The sequence below is a fragment of the Triturus cristatus genome, chromosome 11 (genome assembly GCF_964204655.1).
Source record: "Triturus cristatus chromosome 11, aTriCri1.1, whole genome shotgun sequence".
Lineage (NCBI taxonomy): Eukaryota > Metazoa > Chordata > Amphibia > Caudata > Salamandridae > Triturus > Triturus cristatus.
Genome location: NC_140594.1, coordinates 1182896537 through 1182904693, shown reverse-complemented (window position 1 = coordinate 1182904693; position 8157 = coordinate 1182896537). Strand labels below are relative to the sequence as shown.

General features: G+C 39.1%; 1 long non-coding RNA gene across 1 annotated transcript; it reads left to right on the top strand.

Moving 5' to 3' along the window:
- The first annotated feature begins 2409 nt into the window (after positions 1–2409).
- LOC146788693 (uncharacterized) lies at positions 2410–6945 on the top strand. The gene is made up of 2 exons (XR_014970899.1): positions 2410–4855; positions 6578–6945. It is a non-coding gene; the product is annotated as an uncharacterized LOC146788693 (long non-coding RNA).
- Positions 6946–8157: the final 1212 nt, after the last annotated feature.

Below are 8157 nucleotides of genomic sequence, written 5' to 3'. Positions count from 1 at the left end.
GGTGTGGAGGATACCCCAATGTTTGTTAATGATTTTCTTGAGTTGTGAAGAGTTAGGAGTGTAGGTAATCACACAGGTGAGGCAGTCGTCAGTTTTTTTCTCTCTTGGTTCAAGTAACCCTTCCCTGTTATTGTTCCGGGCACGTTTGTAGGATCTCTGGATGTCCCGGTTCTGGTACCCCCTCTGGAGAAGATTGGTCATAAGGGTTTTAGACTCCTTTTTAAAGTCAGTAACAGCGCTACAGTTCCTCCTAATACGGAGGAATTGACCAAAGGGTAAATTTTGTTTGAGTGCCCCAGGGTGGTAGCTGTTGAAATGTAGTAGACTATTTCTGTCAGTGGGTTTGCGATGTAGTGTGGTGCTCATTTGATGATCGTCTAGTATGATCAGGAGGTCCAGAAAGGGAAGCTGGTGGTCAGAGATGGTACTCGTGAATTTTAAATATGGATTTAAGGTATTTATCCACTGGCAAAATTCATTGCAGTGTGCCTGATCACCCTTCCAAAGGATCAAAATATCGTCAATGAACCTCTTCCACAATAGGATGTTAGCTCTATAGGGGTTCGATTCATTATGGATGGCTCGTTCCTCAAATGCTGCCATGTAGAGGCAGGCCACACTAGGGGCAAAGGTACTCCCCATCGACGTGCCCTGTGTCTGATGGAATAATTGGCCTTCAAACTCAAAAAAGTTTTCTGTTAGAGCTAGAGTGGCACATTCAATAATGAAAGGGCGAGGGGTAGGTGATACCCATTCTAGACTACTCAGTGCATCCTCTATAACATCAAGGGTAGCCCTCTGGGGGATATTTGTATAGAGGGCCTCAACATCAAGGGTGATGAGAAAGTCAACCTCTCCCTGATGTTGGGTGTCCTCTAGAAGCCTGAGTACATCGGTGGTGTCTCTTAGGAATGAAGGGGTGCTTTGGACTAGAGGTTTGAGAAAGTAGTCTGCAAACTGGGAAAGGGGTTCCAACAGGGAACCAATCCCAGAAACAATAGGTCTCCCTGGGGTCGGATTAGTGCCCTTATGTATTTTGGGGAGACAGTAGAAGTAAGGAGTTCTAGGTTCGCCAGTGACTAAAAAGTTAGCCTCTTTTTTCGTGATCCAGCCCTGAGTTTCGGCATGGAAGACCATGCTCGTGATCAAGGTCTTGAGCCTGTTGGTGGGATCCTCTCGGATGGGAGTATAGTATTTCCTATCCCGTAGCTGGCGTTCACACTCAGTGCGGTAATCACAGGTTGACATGATTACCGTCGCGCCACCCTTATCTGCTTGTTTGATGGTGATCAGGGGGTCGTCATTAAGTGAGCGTAGTGCTGCTTCTTCCTCGTTAGTGATATTGTGGAAAGTCGCAGCACGAAAAAAGAGGCTAACTTTTTAGTCACTGATGAAAGCCGAGCCTAGTTAGGCGCCTTGGCTGAAACATGTCGACCATTGTCTCATACATTGCACCATTGGTTATATTGAACTAGTGGTTCTCACATCTTTTTAATCTAGCATCGGTACGGTTGGTCTTTAAGAGATTCTTCCTTGCCGTCCCGTGACTAGTTTTAACACACTTTTATTGCACTATTTTTTCATTAGCACTGCACCCCCCACTCACACCCAGCTCTTCATATGTGGATTTAGTCCACCCTTTAGTGCATTATCAAAACATCCCAGAGCTCCTCCCTCTCATAGAGGGGGTTGTAGCCCCCAGAGAAACTAGGATTTTTCTCTGGGAGGAGAATCCCATATGATGAAGCATGTCACCTAGGGTGAGTGAGGGATTACGTTCCTAAAGGGATTGCCCTTTCACTATGTGCATTGGGCTTTTGTTTCTTATTCACACACCACCTTTACTTCCTTCTTTTTGTCATTTTAGACCCCAGGGTTCCGAGTGTTTGTAATACTTTATTTGGGGATATAATCCTGTGTGGTCTCAAAAATGTTCCCTTTGACCCTCCGGTATTTAACCGTTTTGTAATAGACATATATCACAGCAACATTTTGCCTAATTGGACACCAATACATGCTATCGCACGACATTTTCAATTTACACAGAAATTTATCACAATAATACGCAAACAATTTCCCCTACGCCAATCATCTGCATGTACTATACATAGGACACAAGGAGAAACTATTGAACCACTTTATATACACTTTAACAATAGCAAAATACATCATTTGCTTTATATAGCTTTAAGCAAAGCAAAGTCATTATCAAACATATATATAAAAAACTTTAATCAAGACAAAATAGTTGTACATCCAAAAGTACATGAAGAAATGACCCGATTAAGGCAAAATATGCAATTGCAAATATCAATACCACAAATACATCACTATAACCAACATTGTAATATTATTGTACATAACATACGATCACTACAAACAAATTACAAAGCAATAAGAACAGACAATAATATCATGAATGCAGATATCCTATGCCTCACTGAAATAAACAGAACTAGAAAAGCAGATGCCACTAATTTTTTGATTGAACAATATCATCTATTAATATTTGATACATTCCACAAACAGTCAACAAAGCATGGAATAGCAATTTATTACAAAAAACATTTCCCTATTGCCAATCTATGAAACACACCACAAAATTGACATTTTACATTTTACTCAGCATCTTAATTCTTGCCACTACTTATTTATAATACTATACAAGCCACCACATGTACATATACAAAAACTATTAGAAGTATTAACAACAATACTGAACTTCTATCCTGATTATAAATATATCATCATGGGTTACTTCAACATACATTTAACAAAAGTGTCACTAAACACAACACTACTCTTACAATATATGAAAAACCAATTTAAATGTAACCAAAAAATACAAGACTACACAACAGACTACAATTCTATACTAGATCATATCTATACTAATGTAGACTTAACACACTATGGTATATTAGAGTCATATTACAGTGATCACAAAGCATTATGGGTAGCAGTTTAATATGCAAAAAGTTAATTTAATATGTATTTTTGATTTTCATTCAATGTGTATATTTGTCAATCTTATGTGCAGACTGCATACTCACATATTTTTCTCATTTCAGATGATTTCTATACAAGAAATTAAACAAACAAAACAAGAAGAAAGTAAACCTTATCAGAAGGCAATACGCGCTAACATCATTAAATGTTCGACCAAAACCCACTACAGGAATGCTAAGCAAGAACCAAAATTTTATACCATCTTGCTCTAGCAGATGAAAGTGGGTCAATAAAAGCAACTTGCTACAATGACGATTATTATAACCAAACAAAAGAAATGAATGGAATTATCATTAGAAATGATCTTATCAAGAACAATGTGGTAATCTTAACCAAGCAGACCAAAATCTCAAGAATGCCACCGTTAACAATACCACAATCAATTACGCAAGAAGCTGCATACATTCTGCAGCCACCTGCTCCACCACTTTCACCAATCAAAACAGTCAGAGAAGCAAACTTAAAATCGCTCATGAGCATATCTGGGTCTATATCAGAGATACGTTGCTTTCAAAGTAAAAATACATTTAAGAGTATTCACAATTGGGTTTGCGTAAATGGAATACAATTTAGTAATGTCGCAGAAATTCCTTTAGAGGCATATTTAAATAATTATATGAGACTACACATGCATATACATATATATGTATATATACACATATATATACTACACTTCCCTCCTCTCTTTTAACGTATCTTCCACAAAATACTACAAAATAAACCCTGCTCCACTGTAATCAGTTGTGGAAGCACACCTAAGTTGCATTCTACTACTAAGGTAGGACAACAATGATGAAGCATGTCACCAACTAGGTTAATGAGTGAGCAGTCTTTTAAAAAAAAACTGCATTTTGTTTCTTGCCCACTTAGCATCGCATCTTGTCAATATTTTATCTCAACATATTTATTACTTTCTTTGTTGAGAACTTATACCCCAGGGTAATTTAAAGTAACCCCTACCTCAAAAAACCTCTCTTTTAAAGTATCTTACACAAAAATATAAACAACAATACCACTCCATTGTCATCAGGTGTTTTTTAGCACACAAAAGTTGCTCCTTTCTTGAACACTTAGCATCGCATCCTGCACATATTTTACCACAACATAAATACTACTGTATTTCCTTTCTTGAACACTTACCATCCCATCTTGTATATATTTTATCACAACATAATTACTACTTGCTTTTTTCAGTACTTATACCCCAGTGTAATTAGAAGTAACCCCCATCTAAATAAACCTTGCTTTTTAACTATCTTCCATGAAATAATACAGAATAATTTTACTACCCTGTGATCAGGTGTTGAAGCACACCTAATTTGCATTCGGCAACTTAAGTGAGACCCCGAAGATAAAGCATGTCACCAACTAAGTTGCTGGGTGACAGGACTTTTAATAAAGACTGGATTTCCTTTCTTAACCAGTTGCCTTCTCATCTCATACAAATTAAAAAACTTCATAATTACTATTTTCGTGATTCTGTACTTAAAGTCCGAAATAATAATAATGAACCATCCCACCCCCTAAAAAAATCTTTATATGTTTCTTCAAGAAACTATTAACAACAATCCTACTCCACTGTAACTCATTTCTTAAAAATTACAACAACTACATTTTTTTATCTTTTGCAGGAAGAAGCAACCAAAACTATATTTATTGGAGGCCAAGAAACAAACTCAAATCGATAACAGTGGATGATACAACTGACTCTGTTAAAATAACACTATGGAGAGAGGCAACAGACTTTCCTATACAACTTGGAACATATATTAAAATAACTCATTTAACTGTACATGAGTTTAATGGGAAAAAAATACTAAATTCAACTCGACACACACAATTTCAAGTAAGTACAATGAGCAAAAACAAAATAAATGTCTACATTAATTAGAGCTACATACCGTGCATACTCTCAAACTTTATCTCATAGGGACAATGTTGGTATGTGCTTTATGAGCAAAGGCCACACCAGTGGGAATGAGACAGTATTAGAAAGGACCAGTTAAAAATGTACACCAATAGCAGAAAGATCAGTAGTTGAAGAAAGAAAGGCTACAGAAATGCAATAAACTGTGGTCATAACAAAACACGGCCCTGCTGTGGACACATACCTCCATTAAGCCACCAAACACACCACACGCATCTCTTTGTCCTCCTGCCTACCTCCATCGCTCCCTCTATCTCTGTCTCTAACATTTCCTCCTCTTGCTGTCTCCCTCTCTTTTTCTCTCGCTCTGCCTTCCTCCCTCTGCCTTCCTCCCTCTGCCTGCCTCCCTATACATGCCTCCCTCTAGCTCTATCTCTCTCCCTCTGTCTCTCTCTCCCACACTCTGTCTCTCACTCTCTATCTCTTGCTCTTTCCATTGCTTCTCTCTCTCTTACCATCTCCCTCCCACATTCCATCTCCCTATCTCTCCCTCTATATTTCCCTCTCTCCCTGTCTCCCTCTCTCTATCTCACTCTATCTCTCACACTCCCCCCTCTTGCTGCCTCCCTCTCTCTCTCTCCCTCTGCCTATCTCCCTCTGTCGCCCTCCCTCTGCCTACCAGTAACTCCCTTCCTCTACCTACTTGCCTACTATGTGCTTTATGAGCAAATGCCGCACCAGTGGAAATGAAAAAATATTGAAAAGGACCTGTAAAAAGGGTACACCATTAGAGTAAGATCACTATTATAAGAAACCAAGGATACAGAGATACAATAAATGTGGGCATAAATAAAAGGCCCTTATGTTGTCGCATACCTCCATTAAGTTACCTTATTCCTCCTGTCTGCCTCCAACTCTCCCTCTCTCTCCCACATTTCCCACTCTTACGGTCTCCCTCTCTCTCTCTCCCTCTGCCTACCTCCCTCTGCCTGCCTCCCTATACTTTACTCCCTATACCTGCCTCCCTCTGCCTGTCTCCCTATACCTCACTCCCTATACCTGCCTCCCTCTATATCTCTCCCTCTGTCTCTCTCTCCCTCCCTGTATCTCTCACTCTCTATCTCTCGCTCTTTACATTTCTTCTCTCTCTCTCTCTCTCCCCCTCCCTCTTACCATCTCCCTCCCACCCTCCATATCTCTATCTCTCCCTTTCTAGGTCTCTTCCTATCTCCACCCAGGCTACATTTCCCTCTCCATATCTTTCACTCTGTCTGTCTCCTTCTAACTCCCGCAAATGCCTCTGCCTCTCTCCCTCTTTCTCACTCTCTCTCTCCCTCTCAATCTGCCTCCCACTCTATCTCTCACTCTCTCTGTCGCCCTCCCTCCATCTCTCACTATCTCTCCCAATATAACTTTCACTCTCCATATCTCCAACTCACTCTATCTCTCTCTCTCTGTTCCTCTGTATGTCTTTATCACTACCTATCTCTACCCCTATCTCCCAGTCTACCTCTCTCTTCTTCTATCTGCCTGTGCCTTTAAATGTCTCTGTCTCTATCTGTGTCTTTCTATCACCTCTAAAAAACTAAAATAAAAGCACATGGACCACCATTAAATCATATCAGGCCACTAATGGCCCACAGCCAATACAATAAATGCCGACAGTATTTACATTATTAACACATTTTTTTTACTTCGCAGGTAATAGAACCACCTCAGGAGAAGCTGACGATCACAATCTATGGACTTGAAAATACGTCCCAAGAAAAAAGTACTCTAACAGTACAAGTACAAGACACTGAATATTTTAAATCTATGGACATAAGCAATACCATCCTAATGGACTTTCTAGATATAGGAGCAGACATTGACGATTTTGGAGACGCTCTAATGCCATACTTGCCAAAAACAATCGATGTCATGTTTTCCAATGGCTGCATAATAGAAATAATTGAAGATTGTTAACTTGTACATTAAGCAAACATCATGAAAACGCACCATAAAAATAATATGTTCCAGATTTTTTTTGTTTATACCTGTGGACTCAATAAAAAAACATGTCAACCCCATTTACTTACTAGTTATCAATATGCAAAATAAACAAAATCACATGTATGCAAATGTATATTCACACATGCATACATATGCATCACTCGATAAACATATTCATAAGTATGCACATATATATGCGTATCTACTCCGACAAATATGCATACATATATATGTAGAAATGTAGAAATATATAGATACATATTTATCAATATGTATGAACATACTTGCTCATATGCACTACTCACTATCTACTAGCCACCCTGTACTACTCACACTCTACTACTCACCCTCTACTACTCACAATCAACTACTCTCTACTACTCTCTATAACACTCCACTACTCACTCTCTACTACTCACTACTACTATACTCACTCTCTACTACTCACCCTCAACTACTCACTCTCAACTACTCACTCTAATACTCTCTATTCAACCTCTACTACTCTCTACTCACTCTCTACTACTCTCTACTATCTACTACTCACTCTCTACTACAACTCTCTGCTACTCTCTCTCTACTACTCACTAGACTACTCTCTACTACTCACTCTTTACAACTCACTATAATACTCTTGTCTACTCCCTCTAATACCCTCTAGTATTATCTACTCACTCTCTGCTACTCTCTACTACTCTCTATTACTCACTACTCCATCTCTATTACTCACTCTCTACTATTTGCAATACTCACTATCTACTACTTACTCTCTACTATCTACTGCTCACTCTCTACTACCTCTAGTACCTACTACTCACCATACTATCTACTACTCACTATCTACTACTCTCTACTACACTAAAGTACTCTCTACTACTCTCTACTACTGACAGTCAAATACTCGAGTCTCTAATCACTATCTACTGCTCTCTCTACTATCTACTGTTCACTCTATACTACTCAATCTACTATCTACTACTCACTACTACTCACTCTACTATCTAATTACTCACTACTACTCTGATACTCTCTACTAGCCTCTACTACTCTCTAGTACTCTTTGCTACTCTCTACTACTCACTTTCTACTACTCTGCTATCTACTACTCACTCTATACTACTCCATACTGCTCTCTACTACTCTCTCCTACTCACTCTATACTACTCTGCTACTCACTCTCTAATACTGCCTTCTCCACTCTACTCTCTATTACAGTCTACTACTCACTCTATACTATCTACTACTCACTCTCTACTAATACTCTCTACTGCTCACTCTACTACGGACTT